Source organism: Chiloscyllium plagiosum, unplaced genomic scaffold (assembly GCF_037043375.1).
Source record: "Chiloscyllium plagiosum isolate Xiang-an unplaced genomic scaffold, Cpla_swu_hap1 HiC_scaffold_3, whole genome shotgun sequence".
NCBI classification, from domain to species: Eukaryota; Metazoa; Chordata; class Chondrichthyes; order Orectolobiformes; family Hemiscylliidae; genus Chiloscyllium; species Chiloscyllium plagiosum.
Window position 1 is genome coordinate 74,749,161 of NW_028270141.1, and position 22,095 is coordinate 74,771,255.

The 22,095-nt window shown below is 41.6% G+C and overlaps 1 long non-coding RNA gene across 1 annotated transcript in view; it reads left to right on the forward strand.

Annotated features, from left to right (window-relative positions):
* Positions 1 to 21,593, forward strand: part of LOC148150605 (uncharacterized) — a 36,052-nt gene extending 14,459 nt beyond the window's left edge. Inside the window, exon 3 of the long non-coding RNA XR_015751835.1 lies at positions 21,485 to 21,593. This is a non-coding gene — a long non-coding RNA (uncharacterized LOC148150605). The remainder of the gene's footprint in view (positions 1 to 21,484) is intronic.
* The last annotated feature ends 502 nt before the right edge of the window (positions 21,594 to 22,095 follow it).

The following is a 22,095-nucleotide window of genomic DNA, read 5'->3' on the forward strand; positions in this document are numbered from 1 at the left end:
GGAGCTTTTAGCTCTGAAGGACTGTCCTTGCACAATCTGAGAGCAGAGTGTGTTTTTGTGACCTTATGAAAAGCAAAACGTATCTTGCAAAACATTCTAGTGAAAAAATTGAGTTTAAATCTCCCACCCTGCCCAGTTCATGTTTCTTTTTTATTCCTTACTGGTAAGGCCAGCACTTATCGCCCATCTCAAATTGCCCTGATGAAGATGATATTGAGCTGTCTCCTTGAACTGCTGCAGTTTTTGAGGTTTAGGGGCATCCAAAGTTCTGTAAGGAAGGGGGTGCCAAGATTTTAACCCAGCAACAGTGAAGAAATGCCGATGTGTTTCCAAGTCAGGATGGTGTGTGGCTTGGAAGGGAACTTGCAGGTGGCAATGTTTCCAGCGATCAGGAAAACTATTCAACAAAAGCAACTATATGACACTCAAGCCTAGCTTTTCCACAGCAATATGAAATTAAATTTCATCTCTGTGCAAAAACTAACAAAGAAGATTGATGAAGGCAGAGCCGTAGACATTGTTTATTTGGACTTTAGTAAAGCCTTTGACAAGGTTCGTATAGTGGAATAATTAGTAAAGTTCAATCACATGGGATTCAGGGTGAGCTCGCCAACTGGATACAAAATTGGCTTCGTGGGAGGAGACAGAGAGTGATGGTAGAGGATTGTTTTTTAGACTGGAGGCCTGTGATCTGCATGGATCAGTGCTAGGCCCTCTTTTGTTTGCCATATATATCAATGATTTATATGATAATATAGAAGATATGGTTAGTAAGTTTGCAGATGACACAAAGATTAGTGGTATAGTGGACAATGAAGAAGGTTATCTAAGATTACAAAATGATCTTGATCAATTGGGTAAATTTTCTGAAGAAAGATAGATGGAGTTTAATTTGGTTAAATGTATTTTGGTAAAACAAACAATGGCGGGACTTAAACAATTAAAAGTAGGGGTAGTGTTGTAGAACAGAGACCCCTAAGGGTTCAGGTACATAATTCTTTGAAATTTGCATCACACTTAGATAGGGTGGTTAAGAAGGCATTTAGCACGCTTGCCTTCATTGCTCAGATCTTTGAGTATAGGCGTTTAGACGTTATTGTTGAGGCTGCACAGGACATTGGTGAGGCCTCTTCTGGGGTACTGTGTCCAGGTAAAGGATGGATATTATTATGCTGGAAAGGGCTCAGAAAAGATCTACCAGGACATTGCAGAGAATGGAGGGTTTGAGTTATAAGGAGAGGCTGGATAGACTGAGACTTTTTTTACTGGAGCATAGGAGGTCGAAGGGTGACTTTATAGAGGTTTATGAAATCATGAGGTGTACAGATAAGATGAAAAGATGTCTTTTCCTTAGGTTGGTGATTTCAAGACTAGGGGCATATTTTTAATGTGAGAGGAGAAAAATTCAAACAAGACCGGGGGCTTTTTTTTTACCAGAGAGTGGTTTGTACATGGAATAAACTTCCAGAGGATGTGATGGATATGGATTTAGTTACAATGCTTAAAAGACATTTGGCTACATACATGAATACGAGATGTTTAGAGGGATATGGGCAAAGTGCAGGTAGGTGGGACAAGTTTAGTTTGGGATTATGGTCAGCATAGACAGGTTGGACCAAAAGGTCAGTTTCTGTGTATGACTCTATGACTCTATGACCAACTGCCTTTAATGTGGATTCTAGCAGTCCTTAAAAGCTGTATTGGCTGCCCAACATTGATACAAATTAGTACAGCATTGGCAATGCACACACTGCCCATTTGTATCTCAACCTTGAAATTTGTAGGGCACTTTTTATATGTTACTACTAGCATATCAGTAACTCTCTTCACAAAATCTCTCTAGATGTCTGTGCTAGGTTGTTGTTATAGCCATGGCAGTAAATGTTCTAACTTCATTTTCAATTTCACTAAGTGAAAGTAATTTAAACTGGTTGCATCAAGTTGTTTTTTTTTTGATGCAGGAATTTTTACCAACCATGCAACAGAGGCCCCTTGGTACATCCAATTAATGGCGATAATGGTTTTTGTTTACTTTCACTATTTTGAAAGAAGCAATGAATAGAGCACAATAAAGTTTGACCCTTCCACAATCTCAGACAAAAAAAGCAAATAAGATACAAAGATGCATTTTTTTTTAAATGAACTCTGTCACCAGTAAGAAATTGCATCGGAATACTGCCAAGTTGTGTGCAGATTGCTCACCAGAGGAATCAGTTTAATCCCAAAATGAGATTTAAGTTGTTAGAATTCTGAAGGACATGTTGACTATTAGATAAAAGCTCTGTCTAGTGTAGCACTGATATATATATGGAAAGCCTCTAAGTTAAATCCTGAGCATATGTAAAAGGTAAGACTGAAGCATTTCTAACATTTTCAGCCAATAGATGAATGGATGATCCAAAAAACCCAAAGAACTCTGGATGCTGGAAATCTGAAGCAAAAACAGATATTGCTGGAAAAACACAGCAGGTCTGGCAGCATCTGTGGAGAGAAAACAGAGTTAACATTTTGGCTCCAGTGACCTTTCTTCAGAACAGAATGCTTAGATTAGATTATTTACAGTGTGGAAACAGGCCCTTCGGCCCAACAAGTCCACACCGACCCTCCGAAGAGCAACCCACCCAGACCCATTCCCCTACGTTTATTCCTTCACCTAACACTACGGGTAATTTAGCATGGCCAATTTACCTAACCTGCCCATTTTTGGACTACGGGAGGAAACCGGAGCAAACCCACGCAAACATGGGGAGAATGTGCAAACTCCATACAGACAGTGGCCTAAGGCGGGAATTGAACCTGGGTCTTTGGCACTGTGAGGCAGCAGTGCTAACCACTGTGTCACTGTGCCATCTTGCCTATCCCTGAGATACTTATATATATTCCACAACGGCTGAATAAATTGGATATAGTAAAAGAGAATGCTGGCTGTCATACAGAAAGTTTGTGCTCCAGAATTAGCTTTGCTACAAAGCTACATCAGTACAGCTACAGAATTGGCATCAATTCCACAATTGCCCAGGTATGTCTGTTCATTAAAATTCATCCAGGATTTGCCATATTCCTAACAGACAATAACCCAGCAATCGAGAGAGAGATAACTGGTAATGGTTTAAACCTGAGGGTCACTGCATTACAGCCAAGGGAGAGGTTGAGAAGGAGAGTCCTTCATGGTAACCTCAGCTGGTGCAGCAATTGAACCCACACTAATGGTATTACTTTAAATTGCAAAACAGCCAACTGAGCCAACTGGCCACCTAGATTTTGGACTATCTGTCAGTTAATGAAACGGTGTGCTAAACACGGCGGCACAGTGGCTCAGTAGTTAGCGTTGTTGCCTTACAGCACCAAGGACCCGGGTTCGATTCCAGCCTTGGGAACTGTCTGTGTGGAGTTTGCACATTCTCCTGTGTCTGTGTGGGTTTCCTCTGGGTGCTCCAGTTTCCTCCCACAGTCCAAAGATGTGCAAGTTGGGTGAATTGGCCATGCTAAGTTGTCCATAGTGTTCAGGAATGTGTAGGTTAGGTGCATTACTCAGGGATAAATGTAGGGCAATGGATCTGGGTGGGTTACTCTTCGGAGAGTCAGTCTGGACTTGTTGGGCCAAATGGCCTATTTCCACACTCTAGGGATTCTATGATTCTAAATGTGCAAAGGAAGCAAGGTTGGTAAGAGGGGAATAAAAACTTTTTTACACAGTGCTTGGTTAGGGTATGGAATTCATGAGGGCATTTGGATGATTATTTGGGTAGAAAAATGTTGCAAAGCAGAAAGGCAGAAGTTTGGCACTTGTTAAGAGAACTGGCACAGGCACTATGGACCAAAGGGCATCCTTCTGTGCCATTCTTTGATGTGGCCCTGAAGAAAATGAAGAAACTTATACAATGAAGGTCTGTAATGCTTAATGCTTTAACTTTGTTTCTCTCATTTACTACATTGTACCTAAGTTTTTTGTACCCAGGTATCTTTGGACCTAAGATGGCGCAATGTGTGGTGACTTGGGTCACCTTTCACAGTACTCATGTACTTCTGTACTTGAGTATATGTGATAATAAAATCTAAATCTAAAATCTAAACCTAAACGCAGGAGATACACCCTATTTTTAGGAAAAATACATTCATTCCAGTGCTAATGTCCTTTCTTCTTGGTATAAATAATTGCCAAATGCTACTTTAATCTTTATAATCTTTTTAAGATGATTAAACTTCCTGACTCATCAACTACAAAACAAAATTTGTTGGAAAACCTCAGTAGATCTGGCAGGATCTGTGGAGAGAAATCAGAGTTACTATTTCGTGTGGAATGGCCTTTCTTCAGAACTGATGGTGGCTAGGAAAATGCCAGTTTATACACAGACGATAGGGTGGGGGAGAGGGATTAAGGAGTAAATTATAGGTGGGGATAGAGACCAAAGAGAGAGGAACATTTGAACAGACAAAAGAGTGGATAACAATCTGGTTAGGTGGGTGAATAACTATTAATGAGGACTGTTAGTGACTGAGAGAAAGTGAGGATTGCAGATGCTGGAGATGAGAGTCGAGAGAGTGTGGTGCTGGAAAAGCACAGCAGGTCAGGCAGCATCTAAGGAGCAGGAGATTGCTGATGAAGGGCTTTTGCTCAAAACGTCGATTCTCCTGCTCCTCGAATGCTGCCTGACCTGCTGTGCTTTTCCAGCACCACAATCTCAACACTGTTAGTGATTAACAATGGATTGTATGTAATCCATGACAATGAAATAACAAGGCCTGGTGTGTGTGTGAGTTGGGGTGAGGACATGGGAGAGCTCAAGCCCTAAAGTTATTGAACTCGTTATTGAGTCCGGAAAGCTGCAGGATTCCCACCTGGAAAAATGAGGTGCTGTTCTTCCAGCTTGCACTGAGCTTTGCTGGAGTACTGTACCGCAGCAAGCTTGAGGCAGAGATGTGGTCCAGAGAACAGAGTGGTATGTTAAAGTTTTTGTATTAGTGGTGCTGGAAGAGCACAGCAGTTCAGGCAGCATCCGAGGAGCAGCTCCTCGGATGCTGCCTGAACTGCTGTGCTCTTCCAGCACCACTAATCCAAAATCTGGTTTCCAACATCTGCAGTCATTGTTTTTACCTGGTTTGTTATAGTGGCAGGATACTGGAAGTTCAGGTCTTTTTTGCAGTGAATCTTCCCCTGCTAAACTATGTACATGTTAAAATTAATTGTGTTCATCCATCAGGTTAAAAAATGGATGTTTATTAATGCAACATCATTCTAAATGTTTGAGTTTCAGTTTTTGAAATGTACTTATTAATATCCCACCAACACAACTGACCTCGCATTGTAAGAACAGGTTCATAGTTAAGGGAAAGTTCTGTCTTTCAGCACACTTAGCTGGAAGAATTGTGTACGAGTCATAAAATGGTTGACTTTATTTATCAAACTTTGAGATGGCAGTGAAGAATGTATCTGTTCATCTGGCTGTATGGTCGAAATCACAACTATATCTGTGCCTTACTGCCAATTTCAGAACTCAGGCCTAACTAAACAAACCCTTACTCCCTGGGTTCTCTGATTGCTTTTAGACTGATCAAAAACACATTTTAGGTCTCTTCATTTTCATTCAATTGAGCAATTTCAATTCTTTAAAGCGACCTGATCCCACATCAGTGACTGACAGCCGCGCCTTCCCGTGTGAAACATTGTGGAATTTAATCCGACCAAAATATTGACATGCACTTTTGAAAAACAAATCAAAATCGGGACGTAGACCTATTCTGCCCACCGAGCCCTGGAGAAATCCGGGCTGCAGTGAATGGTTAATTTCAAAACCTAAAAGGTGTCATTGTGCAATACTTCAAAAGGTGATCCTCTGCATTTTTTTAATGATAGAAAACATCAAGGGTTTTCAAACAGAATGGAGAGATTGTTTACTGCGTATTCATCTTAGTAACATTCTTTTCATGCCCACTCATATAAAAAAAAGTGAAATAAAGGTCGACCCACGTCTTCGGCTGAGTGAGTAAAGGCTGTGCCCCTTATGTGCCACTCAATCAGCAGTTCCCAAGGCTGGTTGCATGGGAAAAGCTGGATGGAAGTGGTCCAAAATCAGCATTACATGCATTTATTGTTCTCCCTGCGCTGATTAGAGAGCACACAATGAAAACAGCGGCTCTATTTTCTAACGGTTCTCCCAACCTCACGCTGCCATTAGTGACTGCAGTTCAATGCCAACTTTCTCAGTGACTCCCAGACCATATCTGAGCGATATTATGACTCGTTAATTGATGCTTAAGGTCACCGAGAGACACGCAAGTGCATCCTATATCAGGAAATGTCGAATGTCTCAGGAGTGAAATATTTGGCTTTCAGGGCAAGTCTGGCTGTGACTCGGAAATCATGGGAAGTTAGTTTAAAGCAGACAGTCTCCAGGCGCCACACTGCCCAGTGTCATATATAATGTAAGGGAATAATAGGGGCTTTCCTGTCATTCACAATAATATATAGCACTTTCATAAATCTCATGTCAGAGGCTTAAAATTGGGATTTAAAGCTAAAGCATTTGTGCTTCACTTCTCAGTCTCTGTAAAGCTAACTTATTCTTGCGAAGATTTGTCCTGATATGTCATCAATATTAGACCAAGCAGCCAAACAGTCATCTCCACGGCACTTGAGCTATTTTAGAAGTGGGACCCACTTCCTCCAGTAAGTCGATCAGAGAAATGAACTTTTGATCATAAAACCAGCGAGAAATAAATTCAAAATCTTTATATCAGTTTTTTTTTAAACCGAATGCGATACATAACGCGCAAAAGTCAAACTAAAATCTTGGATGAACTGTTCAAGTTCAGGTTATTTCAGTTTATCTCACGCCCGGATTAATCAGATCACTTTCCTGAAGCGCAGTTAATGTATGTTGTTTCTAGAAAAAAGTGCACGATTTACCTACAAACTGTTGCTGAGTGCTTTTATGTGCCTCTATATCTGCCTGAGTTGCTGTACTGTATGCAGGCAAATAAAATATCGGTCAAACAGTTTTCCTACTGTAAAGCTAAAAGCAGCTGATCATAATTTTTGACCATGCATCTTAATTATTTGCTAATGTCCAACCATGGGTCAACATTTAATTTGTATGGGACAAAGTTAATACACAGGTGAAGATGTATTTCAAAAATATATTTTGGAAATCTTAAACATTTCACAAAATACAGTGACTGATATCTAGAAGGCTGATCCTAGCTGGTCTGCACCACCAAGGAGTAATGAGATGAAGTGGAAGTTAATCTTGGTAGTGTGTTTAGTGAGGGAAGAATGTTGGTCAGGCAATAGGCATTCCCTGGTTTTCATCAAATTTCATGGGACAGTACACTGGGATCTTTTCCATCCACCAGAAAAGGCAAATGAGTCTCATCAGGTTAGATAGATTGCCCATGCTAAATCGCCTATAGCGTCCAGGGATGTGCAGGTTGGTGGATTAGCCATGGAAGATGCAGTTTTACATGGAAAGAGTAGAGTAAGGTGTGTGTGTGTGGGGTTGGGATTCCGTTCAGAGGGTTGGTATGGACTTACTGGGCTGAATAACCCGTTTCCATGCTGTAGGGATTCTATGATTCTATGAAGCCGTTGTTTGAACATCTCAGCTGAAATCGCAATACATCCACAGGGCTGCAATGTCAGCATTGATTTTGTAGCCTCATGTCCTTACATGGAACTTGAATTGAGAAGATTGTGACACAGAAGCAACACAAAGGGGAAAAAAAACTTAAAATTATCAGCAACATTTGGAAAGCTATGTACCAGTCAGGCTTTTCCTCTATTTAAGATATACAAGACAAGTTGGACCAGTATGTCCCATTTACATGTCTTAGTCTTTCCTTTTCAAAAAGGCTGCTGCCTGAAAAAGCCCAAAATGTTGACTTCTCCACCTCCTGATGCTGCCTGGCTTGCTGTGTACTCCCAACCTCCTGCTTGGCTCACAACTGGGATTGAGAGGAAACATGAAGTACATTCTTAAATCATCTATATTTTATAAAGCAATAGAAATTGTGTGATGAGGGGCAAATGGAATGTAAGTGGGTGATTACATTCAAGGTTAAAACAATAGAAATAGGAGCAAGTGTACGCCATACTGTGCCTACTGTGCCATTCAGTGTTATCCTTTTTGATCTTTTGCCCCAAGTGCACTTTCCTGCTCCCTTCCCAAAACCATGCCAATGTGCATCTTTCACTTGGTTTCAGATCTAGGTCACAGCACTGAAAACACCAAAGTTTAACAATGAGATCACCAGGGAAAGCCAATGCCAGCAGCTTTAATGTTTCATCAACTAATCGAATGTGTATTGTTTTATTACAAACCATATAAGATCATCTCTAGTCTGATACATTACTTTAGCCCTGCAATTTACCTAAAGTGGGATATCCAGATCCTTACTAAATTACATCTTTCACTAATAATCAGACTCCAATGATCTGATATTTTTCAGTGCCTATAAGTAAGGGTGAACAGGAAGATCCATCCATTGTTTAAAAAGCTCCAAACAAACTTAGTGGGAACCCACATAAGTAGAGACATCTTCTACCCACCATAGATTGTATAGACTGTCCTGGGAGAGATACACCTCACTCATGTGGATCCAGGGGGTTCAGGGATAAATTATCAGAGTGAAGATCAGTGACTCAGAAATGTGTAACTAAAGTGCTGCTGAGGTTCAACCAGCTAAAACTGTGCTACTTACTGGTAAGGAGCACGAGGAAACTGCCTACTGTTTATCTGGCCAGAAATAACCCATTTGGTTAAGTATAAGTTGAGTTGAGTTTCTTACATGATTTTTCACCATGAGGCTAATGTGTTCCCTTGCCATATCTTACCAAGCTCACCTCATTAATTACCTTATCCAGTGGCATATCTCATGTCCAATTCCAGACCCATTTTATCACAAACTGTTCCCAGAATAACTGGCCATTACCAGGATATCCTGGAATTAACTGCCATGTGCCATCTTTAAAAGCCTGTTGTGCACATAGACAGGCATTGTTAATTCTGAGCTGCCCTATATAGTTCCTGCCATTTGCTTTGTACATGGCAGACAGAGGGAAATTGACACCCTGCTTCGCAGGTTGTGACTTGAAACCCCCACTGGATGGGTAGTGTCAACACAGGAAACAGGCATGGAGGCTTTGGCACAAGATTATGCCAACCTGGTCTGAGGTCAACACCCGTTGTCAGAGCAGTCTCAGCTGACTGGAGGAATGCCCTGTAATGTAACTGCCCTCTTTTCTCCAATACCTTACATACAATCAATCTCTGTGACTGTACCCACCTCCCACCAAGGGTCCTTCTCTAACACACTCATTATTATGTGCAGCATCTTTCCTTGCTGTTGTCACCCACCCCAACCACAATATTAACAACCTTGCATGCCATTGGTGCTGCCTACTCTCTGGCTTGGGAAAACTTCGCACTACAGGGAAATGAACAATTATGCCACTCACTCTCATCTCCCTTAATACCTGCCTTTCTCTTATTCTAAGAGAAAAACAGTCCTCAATAGGACTGAATCACAGTGTCAAAGTAGGCCATTTGGTCCATTGATTCTGTGCTAACCACCCCTGTAATTCTGCATTACCCATAGTTAATCTAACTGGTCCACACAACCCGGGCAGTATGGGCAATTTAGCATGGCCAAGCCACCTAACCTGTATATTCTTGGACTGCAAAAGGAAACTGGAGCATCCAGAGGAAAACCATGCAGATATGGGAACAATACGCAAACTTCACAGACAGTAACCCAAGGTTGGAATTGAACCCAGGTCCTTGGTGCTGTGAGGCAGCAGTGCTAACCACTGAAGCATCATGTTCCTCAATGGTAGAAAGAGTCAAGATGGATTGTGGCCTTCCTGAAATATGGCTCTTCACCCCTTATATGATGAGCAGCATGACTCTGAATGCCTCTAGGGTCTGACTAACCATGTCTAAGCCCTAGACTGATATCGAAGACTGCCCTTGACTTATTGTGCTGGAATCCCGTGCTGAAGGCTATTCCCCTGAACCTGACTAAGAATTGCTGACAGCCATGTCACGCTTCCTGGCTTTGTGTCTGCATTAAAAGGCAAAGCAAAACAAAAGTAATATGAGCCCAGTAACTTTGGCTCTGACAGTAAAGCACACAAAGGCAAAGTAATTCACAATAGGGATGCTGTGAACATCCAGGTAGGTTCACAATGAATGAGCACTCTGACAGCCTGGTCCAGTCCTTGAGTTGGGTGCATGTCCCTGAGCGCACAGTGTCCTTGCTGCAGCATTACAATGATAGTTGCTGGTGTAGCCAGAGGTTCAGCATTGAAGTGCAGAAGCATACTGTAAGTGGATTAGAGGTGTGCTATGAATGTTCGTAGAGGTTGGCTCATACTGAGTGCCAGTAACCATGAACAATGCAATATGTGAGGTTGGTGCCAATGGAGTGTGCACTGAGATGTTGGTATTTGGTGTCCAACATGGAGGTCATTTGGTGCAAGCAGTGAGTTGAACTGCTGGGTACCTGTTCTAATTTCTACATTGAGATTTCATAGAATTCTAGAATCACATAGTATAGAAGAGGCCCTTCAGTCCATTGAGTTGGCACCGACAAACAAAACTTTGGTCCTTGGTCCCATTGCCTTGGATGATAGAAAATTGCAAGTGCTCATCTAATACTTTTTACCCTGGGTGAAAGAAATTCCTCAAGTTCTAATTCAAACTCTCCTGCCTTTCACCTTCAAATTATTCCTCCTTATTATTGAACCTTCAACTAAGGAGACCAGCTGCTTTCTATCCATCCTGTCCATTCTCTCATAATCTTATATAGCTCAGTCAGGTCCCCCCTCAGCCTGTGACATGCCATTCATACTCCCTTGTCTTGGTCCTCCTTTCAAAGTGCATCACCTCACACATATTGGGGTTAAATTCATCGGTTGCTAATCTACCCCAAATAGGCTGGACAGGTTGGGAATCTTTTCACTGGAGAATGGGAGGTTGAGGGGTGACCTTACAGAGGTTTATAAAATCATAAGGGCATAAGACCGTAAGGCCATAAGACATAGGAGCAGAAATTGGGCCATTCAATCCATTAAGTCTGGTCCACTGTTCAATTATGGCTGATACGTTTCTTAACTTCGTTCTCCCACTTTCTCCCCAAAACCCTTGATCCCCTTGATACTCAAGAATATATCTATCTCAGTTTTAAATATGCTTAATGACCTGGCCTCCACAACCTTTTGTGGCAATGAACTCCATCGATTCACCATTCTCTAGCTCAAGGCGTTTCTCCTTATCTCTGCTCTAAAAGGTCTTCCCTTTACTCTATGGCTGTGCCCCTTGGGTCCTAGTCTCTCTTACCAATGGAAATAGCTTCCAAACATCTACTCTGTCCAGGCCAGTCAGTATTCTGTATGTTTCAATTAGATCCCCCCTCATCCTTCTGTACTCCATCAAATATAAACCCACAGTCCTCCAACGTTCCTCATATGTAAAGCTTTTGAATAACAAGGGTCTTTTCCCTGGGGTGGGGGTGTTCAAGACTAGGGAGTGTATTTTTAAGGTGAGAGGTGAAAGATTTAAAAGGGACATGAAGGGCAACCTTTTTACACAGACAGTGGTTAGTGTGTGGAATGAACTGCCAAAGGAAGCGGTGGATGCAGATAGTTAAAACGTTTAAAACACTTTTGGATAAGTACTTGAATAGGAAAGATTTGGAGGGATATGAGCCAAACATAGGCAGGTAGGACTAGCTTAGTTTGGGAATATGGTTGGCATGGACTAGTTGGACCAAAGGATCTGTTTCTATGCTGTCCGACTCTATGAAGATTGATGAAGGCAAAGCGGTGGACATTGTCGATAAGGACTTCAGCACAGCATTTCACAAGGTTCTGCATGGTAGACTGGTTAGCAAGGTTAGATCGTATGGAATCCAGGGAAACCTAGCCACTTGAATACAAAATTGGCTTGAAGATAAGAGACAGAGTGTGATGATGAAGGGTTGTCTTTTGGACTGGAGGTCTGTAACCAGCAATGTGCAGCAAGGATTGTTATTGGCTCCATTGCTTTTTGTCATTTATGTAAATAATTTGGATGTGAACAAAGGATGTATGCTTAGTAAGTTTGCAGATAGCATCAAAATTGGTGGTGTAGTGGATGGTGAAGAAGGTTACCTCAGAGTACAATGGGACCTTGAAATGATGGGCTGATGGGCCGAGGAATGGCAGATGGGGGTCTAATCTAGATAAATGTGAGGTGTTGCATTTTGGTAAGGCAAAGCAGCGCAGGTCTTATACACTTAATGGTAAGTCTCTGTAACTCTGCATTTCCCATGGCTAATCCACCGAGCCTGCACATCCTTTGATACTAGAAGCAATTTAGCATGGCCAAACCACCTAACCTGCACATCTTTGGTCAATGGGAGAAAACCAGAGCACCTGAAGGAAATCCTCGCAGATGCAGGGAGAACATGTAAACTCCATATTGACAGTTGCCCAAGGCTGGAATCAAACCTGAGTTCCCTGGTGCTCTGAGGCAGCAGTGCTAACCAGTGAGCCACCGTGCTGCCTAATTAGCATTAGAGTGAGTCAAACAGCCTTCCCCATTTCTAAACATCATGTGACATCATGGTTATTGCTGGATTTGTAAAATCATCCTACTGTCGCAGATGGAACTAATGTGTGTTATTAATGTCTGGGATCAGTGACTTTTACAAGATTCGTTCTGATTTAAATTATGTACTTTATGAGCTTACAAGTAAGGTTTATTAAACATCATGCACACCCCCTGAGATGCTACACAATGTTCCACAAACTCTGTGACAGCCATACAACAGGCCTGCAAATTCTCCCCTAAATTGATGCTTTTGCTGAAATAAGGGGTCTTGTGAAATAAGGGGATTCTTGGAAAACTGTAAGTTGTCTTGTAGTTGAATTGCTGAGAGTCAATTTTCAGGTGAAGTTGAAGTTGGAACAGGTTGGGGAGAACCTTACTCATACTTTCAAGGAACAGATATTTTACATTGTCTGAAGAGTTTATTTGCAGCAAATTTAATTTCTTTTTGCTACTCTCTCTGATGGTTCCACGTATTGTGTTTCCCTCATCTAAGCATGAAATAACTCCATAGAGGCCATTATCCCATCACCAAATCACCCTTTATTTACAAATGAAGAGTCCGTGACACTGACCCAGTTCCCTCAGAGTCAGCTTTCAGAGTGAACACCATGTCTGATACTTATCTGTCAGCTAGAGCTCCCTGATTGGACCAGATTAACAGCTCCAATCAGGGAACTCATATTCTATGAGGGCTACCTGGCTGACCTCATTACAATCACAACATCCCTTCCCTTGTAAGTCTGAGGACATAGATCAGTTCTTTTTGTTTTGTAATTGCTCCTGGGGCATTTTAACACTGGGTCAGGTTCATCCAATTCTGCCTCTGATGTGGGCAGCATGTAACACACAGTAGCGAGCCTCTTGCGCCTGAAGATTCTTGGAAGAAATTTGTTCTCTTCTTCAGGTAGCAAAGAAGACATCCACCATGTCCATCTCAGATTACAAGGTCTCTTCAAACTTGACAGACAGGGAGAACCCATAGAAGCTAGAACAATCAGAAAGGATGTTGAAGAGCTGGGCACATTTGCTCTCATATTGATGGTGAGTTTGCAGCTTTCGTACAGTCCATGTGCTTGTTCAGGACTGTCGTACCTCATATGTCATGGACCTGATCTCGTGTTGACCATTCTTCTTACTCATGAAGGGCCATTCCCTTGGTTCCTACATCAAACTTTGTCCCCTGAAGTAAACCGTCTCTGTCACTTAGTGGAGTCTTGTGTCCGGCATTGGCCTTTGTGATGCCATTTCACCACCAACCTCCAACCCCAGCCCCCCCACCACCCATCTCACCCGGTCCAGGAAGTTCATCTTTAACCTGGTGCAGATTCTTCTCCCCATTAGCAGCTGTAGGCTGTTTCTTTAAGCCTGCCTTCAAAGTTTGGACTGCTCTTTATGCCAGCTCAATGGATGATGGATGGCGTGGAGCTGTCCTTATACATTGAATACCATTCAACCTTAGGAAATACTCAAATTCCCTGGTGATAAACGATGGCCCATTATCTGTCACCAACACTTCTGGGAGTTTGTGTATTGCAAAAGATATGTGCAGCTTGTCGATCATCGTCTCAGTGTTTGAGGAATGAACTCTGCATGTTCAGTCACTTTGACTGGGTGTCCACAATGACTAAGAACATTGAACCCATTGAAGAACCTGCATAGTTGAAGTGTAACTGATTCAGGGTTTGCCCAACCATTTCCACGATAATGGCTGCGGTAATTTGTCCTTGTTGGCACTCTGGGCACTACCCCAACAATGCGGCTATATTTGCATCCAATCCCAGCCACCAGACATGACGTCTTGCTAACATCTTCATTTTAGAAACTTCTGGATGAACCTGGTGGAATTCAGCCAGTAACTGGTAGTGACCTTTGCTCAGGACAAAACCTCTTGCTCCCCATAATAATATGCTGTGCTCTACTGTGAGGTCTCGGAGTCCACAAAGGTTCCAATTCCAGATGTGATGGCCCTTTGGCTTCATGCATCACCACCAGCTGTTTCAGTTTTGCCAGGATTGGGTCTTTCTGTGTCCAAAGTCTGATATTGTCAGCTGTGAGTGGAAGTGTGCGCCCAAAATGTAAAACTGTTACAGAATTTTCCAGGGTAGGTACCGCTGGTGATGTATCTACCAGTGGGAGGTGGCTCAATGCATCGCATTCGCTACTTGGCCACCTGGATAGTGTTCCAACTTGTAATTGCATGCACATGGTAATAGAGCCCATCGCTGAACTTGGCCTGGGTGGCACTACTTTGTCCTCTTTAAGGCCACCAGCTGGGGTGTGTGGTTCCTTATTATTACAAATTTACATTTGTAAAGTTATTAGTGGAGCTTTCTGACTCCAAATACGATAGCCAAACCTTCCTTCTATCTGGGTACATTTGCACTCTGCATTAGCCAAAGCTCTGGATGCATACGCTCTTGGCCAAACCTCTTCATTGGCCCATCTATGAGCTAATACTATCCCAATGCCATATGGGGAAGCATTGCATGTCAATACCACATGTCACTTGGGATCATAGTGTGCCAATACCTTAGAGAATGATAGTTGTTTCTTCACTTCCATGAAAGCCATGACTTGGAAATGTGACCATTTCCAAAGCTGACCCTTTTTTAAGTGTTGATGTAAAGGTGCCAGGATGGAGGCCAGGTTATGTATGAACACTCTGTAATAATTCACCAGCCCAAGGAAAGACCTAAGCTTCAGTACAGATGTGGCAGTAAGGGCACTTATGATCGCCCTCATTTTACATTCCAATGGTCAACTCAGCAGTTCAAGTGGGTCACCTGGGAGAAATACCGAAGGACTGTGTCTTTAAGTGCTCCTCTAGATAAATGGCAACCTGGGTTAGACCTTGTAAAATGTTCTTCATCATCCATTGACAAATTGCACAGGCTGATGATACTCACAATGGCAGTCTTGTGTATTGGTGCAAACCGTTATGGGTATTAATTGAAGCATACTTCTGGGAATCGTCATCTAATCGCAATTGCACCTACGCATGGCTTATATTCAGCTCGTTGTGAAGGACAGTGTCCCCTGTCAGCATTGCCTATAAATCCTCTATGTGAGAGATTGATTATTTCTCCAGCTGTGAAGAGCAGTTTACCATTTGTTTAAAATCTCCACAAAGGTGAACTGACCTGTTGGGCTTCACAATTGCTATGTCCAGTGTTGCCCATTCCACAAACTGGACTGGTTTGATGATTCTTTCACCTTCCAGGCTTCTAATTTCTGCTTCTACTTTTGCATGTAAGGCTGAGCTTGTCTGGTCAACAAGCAAGGTGGCCATGGCTTCTTTGAGAGCCTGTAGACCTTCCTGAAAAACCTCCAGGTACTTAGTTGGGGTTTCAGTCAGACAGCCATTTTCTAATGGAGAAATATTGAGTTAATCTAGGTGAATCTTTCTCAACTAATCTCACACCATCAAGTTTGGGCCCGAGCCTTTTACTACAATCAGTGGTAAGTGCATCAACTTCTTCTGTTAAGATACTGGAACTGAAATTGTATCCTAAATCTGTAAAGGTTCCCTGGTATATCTTCTCAGTCTAGCCAAGGTCTTGTGACAACCTAAGGGTTAGAGTCCAGTGCAAATTTTGTTAAAAACTGGTTCTGCGATCACTGAAAGGCCATACTGGTATCAACCTCCATTAGAAGCTGGTGACCATTTAATCAGATGTTTATTTTGATTGGTTCTGATTTGGATATTGCTAAGCACTTCAACAGTTCCAAACCAGATGTAGGTGGACTTTCCATGGTATGCACTCTCTTCGATACCAGTATATGAGTGCTCTTACTCAGTTTAGGTCTATTTAGTCTGGTTTGCTGCCTTGAGTCTGCATACCGGTAACAAATACAAAGCCTTGCCAGTTGAGATCCTGAAGAAAATTTTAACCATTTGCTGAGCCTTGGCTTTGTCTTGGAGTTTTGCTGTGGGCTGACTGAGAGTCCCTCTGTTCAGGGGTGTCTCTTGAGTGAGGCTGTACAATTGCCTTCACTCAAGGGGTGTTCCTCAAGCTCAGTTGGACTGGCAAAAGTGGCCACTTCCATCAGAATACCCTGCAACTCATATACTCTACTTGCCTCATTTTCCAATGATAAAGCCAGTTGCAGTGCCTGGTTGAAGTTCAATTGGGCTTTACCTAGGATGTGTTTTTGCATGGTTACATCATTAATCCCACATACCAAAAATCTCTCAGCATTCTCATTGAGGGTTAAACCAAAATCACATGCCTCTGCCAGTTGTTGTAACCTAGTCAAAAATCCCAACACGGATTGCCCTGTCTTGAATTGTCAAGTAAAACTGATAGCATCTCAGAATTAGAAGAGGCTCGGGTCATAATATTCCTGAACTAAATCCATCAAGTCTTGAAAGGTTTTAGTATCTGATGCCTCAGGGAAAGTTAAGCTCCTAATAACTGAAAAATCTGCAGGTCCACAAACTGTTAGGAGAATTACTTGTTGCTTTTCATCTGCTCCAATGTCATTTTCCCAGAAAAAAATACACATTCTTTTACATATACTAAGCCCAGCCTTCAGTGGCAGGATTGAACGAGTCAAGCTTCCCAAATAACAACATGATGCCAGAAATGATTACTCCAAATCAAAGAAAACTGTTGCAAGTGAAATTCTTTAGGAGTGTGCTTTTCTCTCATAGATTCTGAAATACCTCTACAAAGGGCAGTATCCCATCTCCAAGTCATTCTTTATTTATGCATGGAGCATCCTTGACACTGATCCAGCTCCCTCAGAGCCGGCTGTCAGAGTGAACAGAACCTCTGACACTCCTGTTTTTATCTGTCAGCCAGGGCTCCCTGATGGTACCAGATTAATAGTCCAATCAGTGAATTCATATTCTATAAGGTCCATGTGGCCGACTTCATTCAAATCACTGCAGCAGCTACTCTGCTAATCTTTGAAGCAAGTAAACATGGCTTTCTTAATCATCCCAACTATTATGAGTCTAAAATCCTTTTCCAAATTCAGTCATTATACATCCTGCTTTATGGTTTCATGCCCTAAGTTTTTGAGATAAGGAACCATCACAATACAATGAAATGTCAAAAAGACCAATTTGGTATTCATACAATACCAACTGAATTTCCACATCTCTATTGACTGTGGTGAGGCAGGAAGTTGACTCAACTGATGCATCATAGTCCTACTTGTTTACAATTTACCTTTAACAAAAGAGCTTATGAGTTTCACAAGTGACTGGATTGCTTATATATTAGTGATGAGTTGAACTGAGTTTTAGGTCTGTCTGGTGTTCATGTCACCAAACTCACCTGACATGTTGTCAACCATTTTAAAAGTTGTTGCAGCTCTTTAAGAGAAGGTTTTAAAATTTGGAACATCTTTATGCATCTACTGTTCATGACATTATTCTATTCTGCCGTATATTTCAATTGTATTTAATGAAAAATAAATGAACAAGGTCAGGTAGAGTATTTTGCTAGGTCAGAAGTGGGAAAAATCACCGGTGATTGCAAAATGTTCAGCACCATTTGTGACTCTTCAGAGACTGAAGGCAGTCATGTCCAAATGCAATCAGGCCTTGATAATATCCAGGCTTGGGTTGAAATGTAGCAAGTAACATTCACACTAGACAAATGCCAGGCAATGATCATGTACATTGGAAAAATTCTGCCTACATTCAATGGCATTGAATGAGTCCCACACTATCAACATTCCAGAGGTTACCATTGACCAGAAACTGAACTGGACTAACCATAAAAAAATTGTGTCTACAAAAGCAGGTCAGAGGCTGGGAATACTGCAATGAGTAATTCACTACTTAACTGCCAAAGCCTAACCCCCATCTATAAGGCACAAGTCAGGAGTGTGATGGAATACTCCCTTGTCTGAATGAGTGTAGCTCCAACAACAGTCAAGATGCTTGACACCATCCAGGACAAAGCATCCAGTTTGATTGGCATCACATCCACAAGCATCCACTCCCTCTACCACTGATACTCAGTGTCAGCAGTGAATACTGTCCACAAGGTGCACTGTAGCAAATTACCAATGCTCCTTAGACAACACCATCTAATCCCATGACCACTTCCACCTAGAAGGGCATGGGCAGCAGGTACATGGGAATGCCATCATCTACAAGTTCCCCTCTAAGGCACTCGCCATCCTGACTTGGAAACATATTGCATTCCTTTGGTGTCACTGGGTCAAATTCTTAGAATTTCCTCCCTAATGACAAAGTGAGTTTACCTATATCATATAGACTCCAGCAGTTCAAGTGGACAGCTCACCGCCACTTTGTTCAGGAAATTTAGGCATGGGCAGTAAAGGCTGACCCAGCTAGCGATGCCCACATCCCACAAATGATTTAAAAAATCATGCATCTCTTTATTAAGTTAACCAGGATATGATGGAATTTAGCTCTGGTGCAGGCTGATTTTTTTTGAAGCCTGCGCAATGTTTATACACCTGCACTGCCCATTGAAACTTGAGTTTGGATGTTAAGCCAAATTAATTTGGGCAAAGGAAGCAGATGGAGATCGCTAAATACCTCATATTTAATGGGGTTTTCTAATTTTAAATGTATTTCCTGTAGTTCCAAACGTATATCAAAATGTCCCACCTGAGTGTTCTCTGATTTAAGGTTATTTTCCCGGAAAATATATTGTGCAGATTGTGGCCCACTGAGCTTGCTTGGAACTAGCCTTCCGAAGTATTTTCATTGGACAGTGGCCAGGGTAGTGACAAGAACAAATAAACAGTGAAAGTGCCGACAAAGACCCACTACGCTTAGCCATTTTGCCATGGTACAATGTAGAACATGTGATAACCATTTGCAGCCTGATATAGTGTCAGAAGCTCTTATCCTTCTTCTGATCTAATTTGTTATTACTTTTGATGTTGCAATATGTTACACCCTGGATCCAACCTGTATTATTTTTTGCAATGTTACGAATGCCAAGTAATCTACATTTGGAGCACGTTTGCTATCCGGTGATACTAGATAAAGAAAACTATTCTAATTTGCATAACTTGTTTATAATGTGAAGGTTTTCTGTAAAATTATTTTTATTGTATCATCATTCAAAGCTACTGTTACAACTAGTTCTTTTTTACTGAAGTGCAGTTGTTTTACAGTGTACTTAATGAAATATTCAGGAAGTTTTTTTGCTGGTTTGTATTTCTGTCACATTGACCTAAAGGTACAGTGATCAGGGCTCTTTGGCGACAACATATACTGAAGGTTTTCTTTCTGAAGTTAAGGTTTTGTGATGCTTTAGACCTTGTTTGAGGTTCAGTCATATAAGTTAATATTTAATATTACTTAAATCAGACCTTGCAATAAAATTCACTTCTTGTGATTTTGCTCTTCCTGTGTGATTTAGATCAATAATAGCATTTACTGTGTTCACCACTCACTCCAGACTAAGAGCGTTCATAATCCCATTTCAAGGTCAAAGGTTCAAGATTCACTCAATGGTCAGAGCGTTTATTGTTTTATACTAGATTCAGAGAATTCATGGTGGCATCCTTGCAAATTCAGAGTCTGGATGGTCCTTCTCCAGATATAATGAGGACAAATTTCAAAAGCACACATTATGGTAAACATAATGCACAGTTAATTTGCACATGGTGCTTCTGATATAGAGTTAGCTTTTTGATGCCTTTTAACTAATATACCTGCTAAGTGCAGCGAATACTAACTGCACTGGCACATGACTGAATGCTGCAGCAAAGGATCATAAGTCATGAGATGTGAGAGCACGACTTAAAGCCAAGCCACCTCTCAAAAGCAAGGTACATTTCAACTGAAGAACGTGTCAGATATCATTTTATTAATGATTCATATCTAGGTAAGTCAAATGATTAGCATTATCATGGAAGACAGTGTGTTCGAGACTCATCCATAGAGAAACAAGAGGCAATGGGAGAAAATTGCTGTAGTGGTTAATTTCAAGAGGCTGGTCCCAAGAACTTGAATGCAGAACAGCAAGACTTTCAATGATCTTAAATGAGTGCTCAAGGTCTGTGAATACAATGTCAAAGCCATTCCCTTACAAGTGCACCACTGGCCTCAGTAACTGCTCAATGCATCACACTCAAATTATATATCGGCGACAACCTCTATTAATCACACCATACCTAACAGCTATAGATTTCGTTTACAGTCACTAAACGAGGACATCTGCAAATGTCAGACCCACATCTCACACTGCCAGCTTTTGCACTAGAAAATAAATGGTTACAACAGAAAAGTAAGCGATTTGGCCCATCATGTCTCTCTGTAAGAGCTAGGTTCACTAACTGCTCTTTCGCTGTAGTTCCTGCAAATGTTTTCTGTTTAGCTGCTTATCTAATTTCCTGTGGAAAGCTACAATTTAATCTGCCAATATCACATTCTCAGGTAGTATATTCCAGATTTTATTAATTCACTGGTGGAAAACCTTTCTTATGCCACCATTGCTTCTTTTGCCAATTATGTTAAAGATATGCCCGTTAGACTTTGATCCTTCTACTATTGGGTACTATTTTGTCCAATCTCTTCCCTATAGGCTGGTCATAATATTGAGTAACCCTATCAAGTTCCTTCTCTTTTCTAAAGAGAACAATGCAAGATTTGTCAGTCTATCCATTTGACTGAAGCCTTTTATCCCAGTAAATCTTTTCTACACCCTCTCCAAAATCCCTACATCCTTCCTAAATTGTGGTGCTTACATTATTCCATTTGAAACCGAATCAGTGTTTTAGAAAATTTTAACATAACTTCCTTGCTTATGAACTCTGTGCCTCTATTTATAAAGCCAAGGTTCATGCTGTTTATTAACAACTTCTTCAACATGGCCTATCATCTTCAATGATTTGACAATCCCAATAGCACAACTTGTACCATGCTCACTAGCAGACCTCCCTCTTTTTTACAGAATATTTGGCACACTGCTGAAGAAAGGAGCTTACTGCAGGTGAAGCAATACCCCTGTATGCCCCTTATTAGAGTGGCTATGGATGATGACTTGACCAATGACAGGGCTGACTCATTGAGAAACCTTCTACTCCGCTGAGCACTGAAGCCACCTTCTCCTCTGTTTTCAAAGCTGCAGGTAGTGCAAGCAGACCCATGTACTTCCCTTTCTTCCCACACCACAGCCTTACCAAATTGACTTTCTTTTCTCCAGCATTCAAGAGCTGTTGACTAGCCAGGCAGTGATGGTAAAAAAAATCAACAATTGATTTCACTCTCATAGTCACCAGTTTAGATAGTGATACTATCAGTAAGTTTACAGGTTACCATACAGGAGGAATCTACATGTGATGTGTCACTGACACACAAGTAGGCTGCAGCCAAAGGACACATCTAGTACAGGTGCCAAAGGGCAAGGCCACACAGGAGTTCTGCTGTGGATGACTTAGTTGAGAATTTCAATGCGTTAGATATGAAAACAGCTGATGGATATGCAAGTTGAAGGTGCATTGGCAGATCACAGAAAGCTTGCAAATAATACCTAGGAATGTGGAAGAGTTGGGCATCAATTTT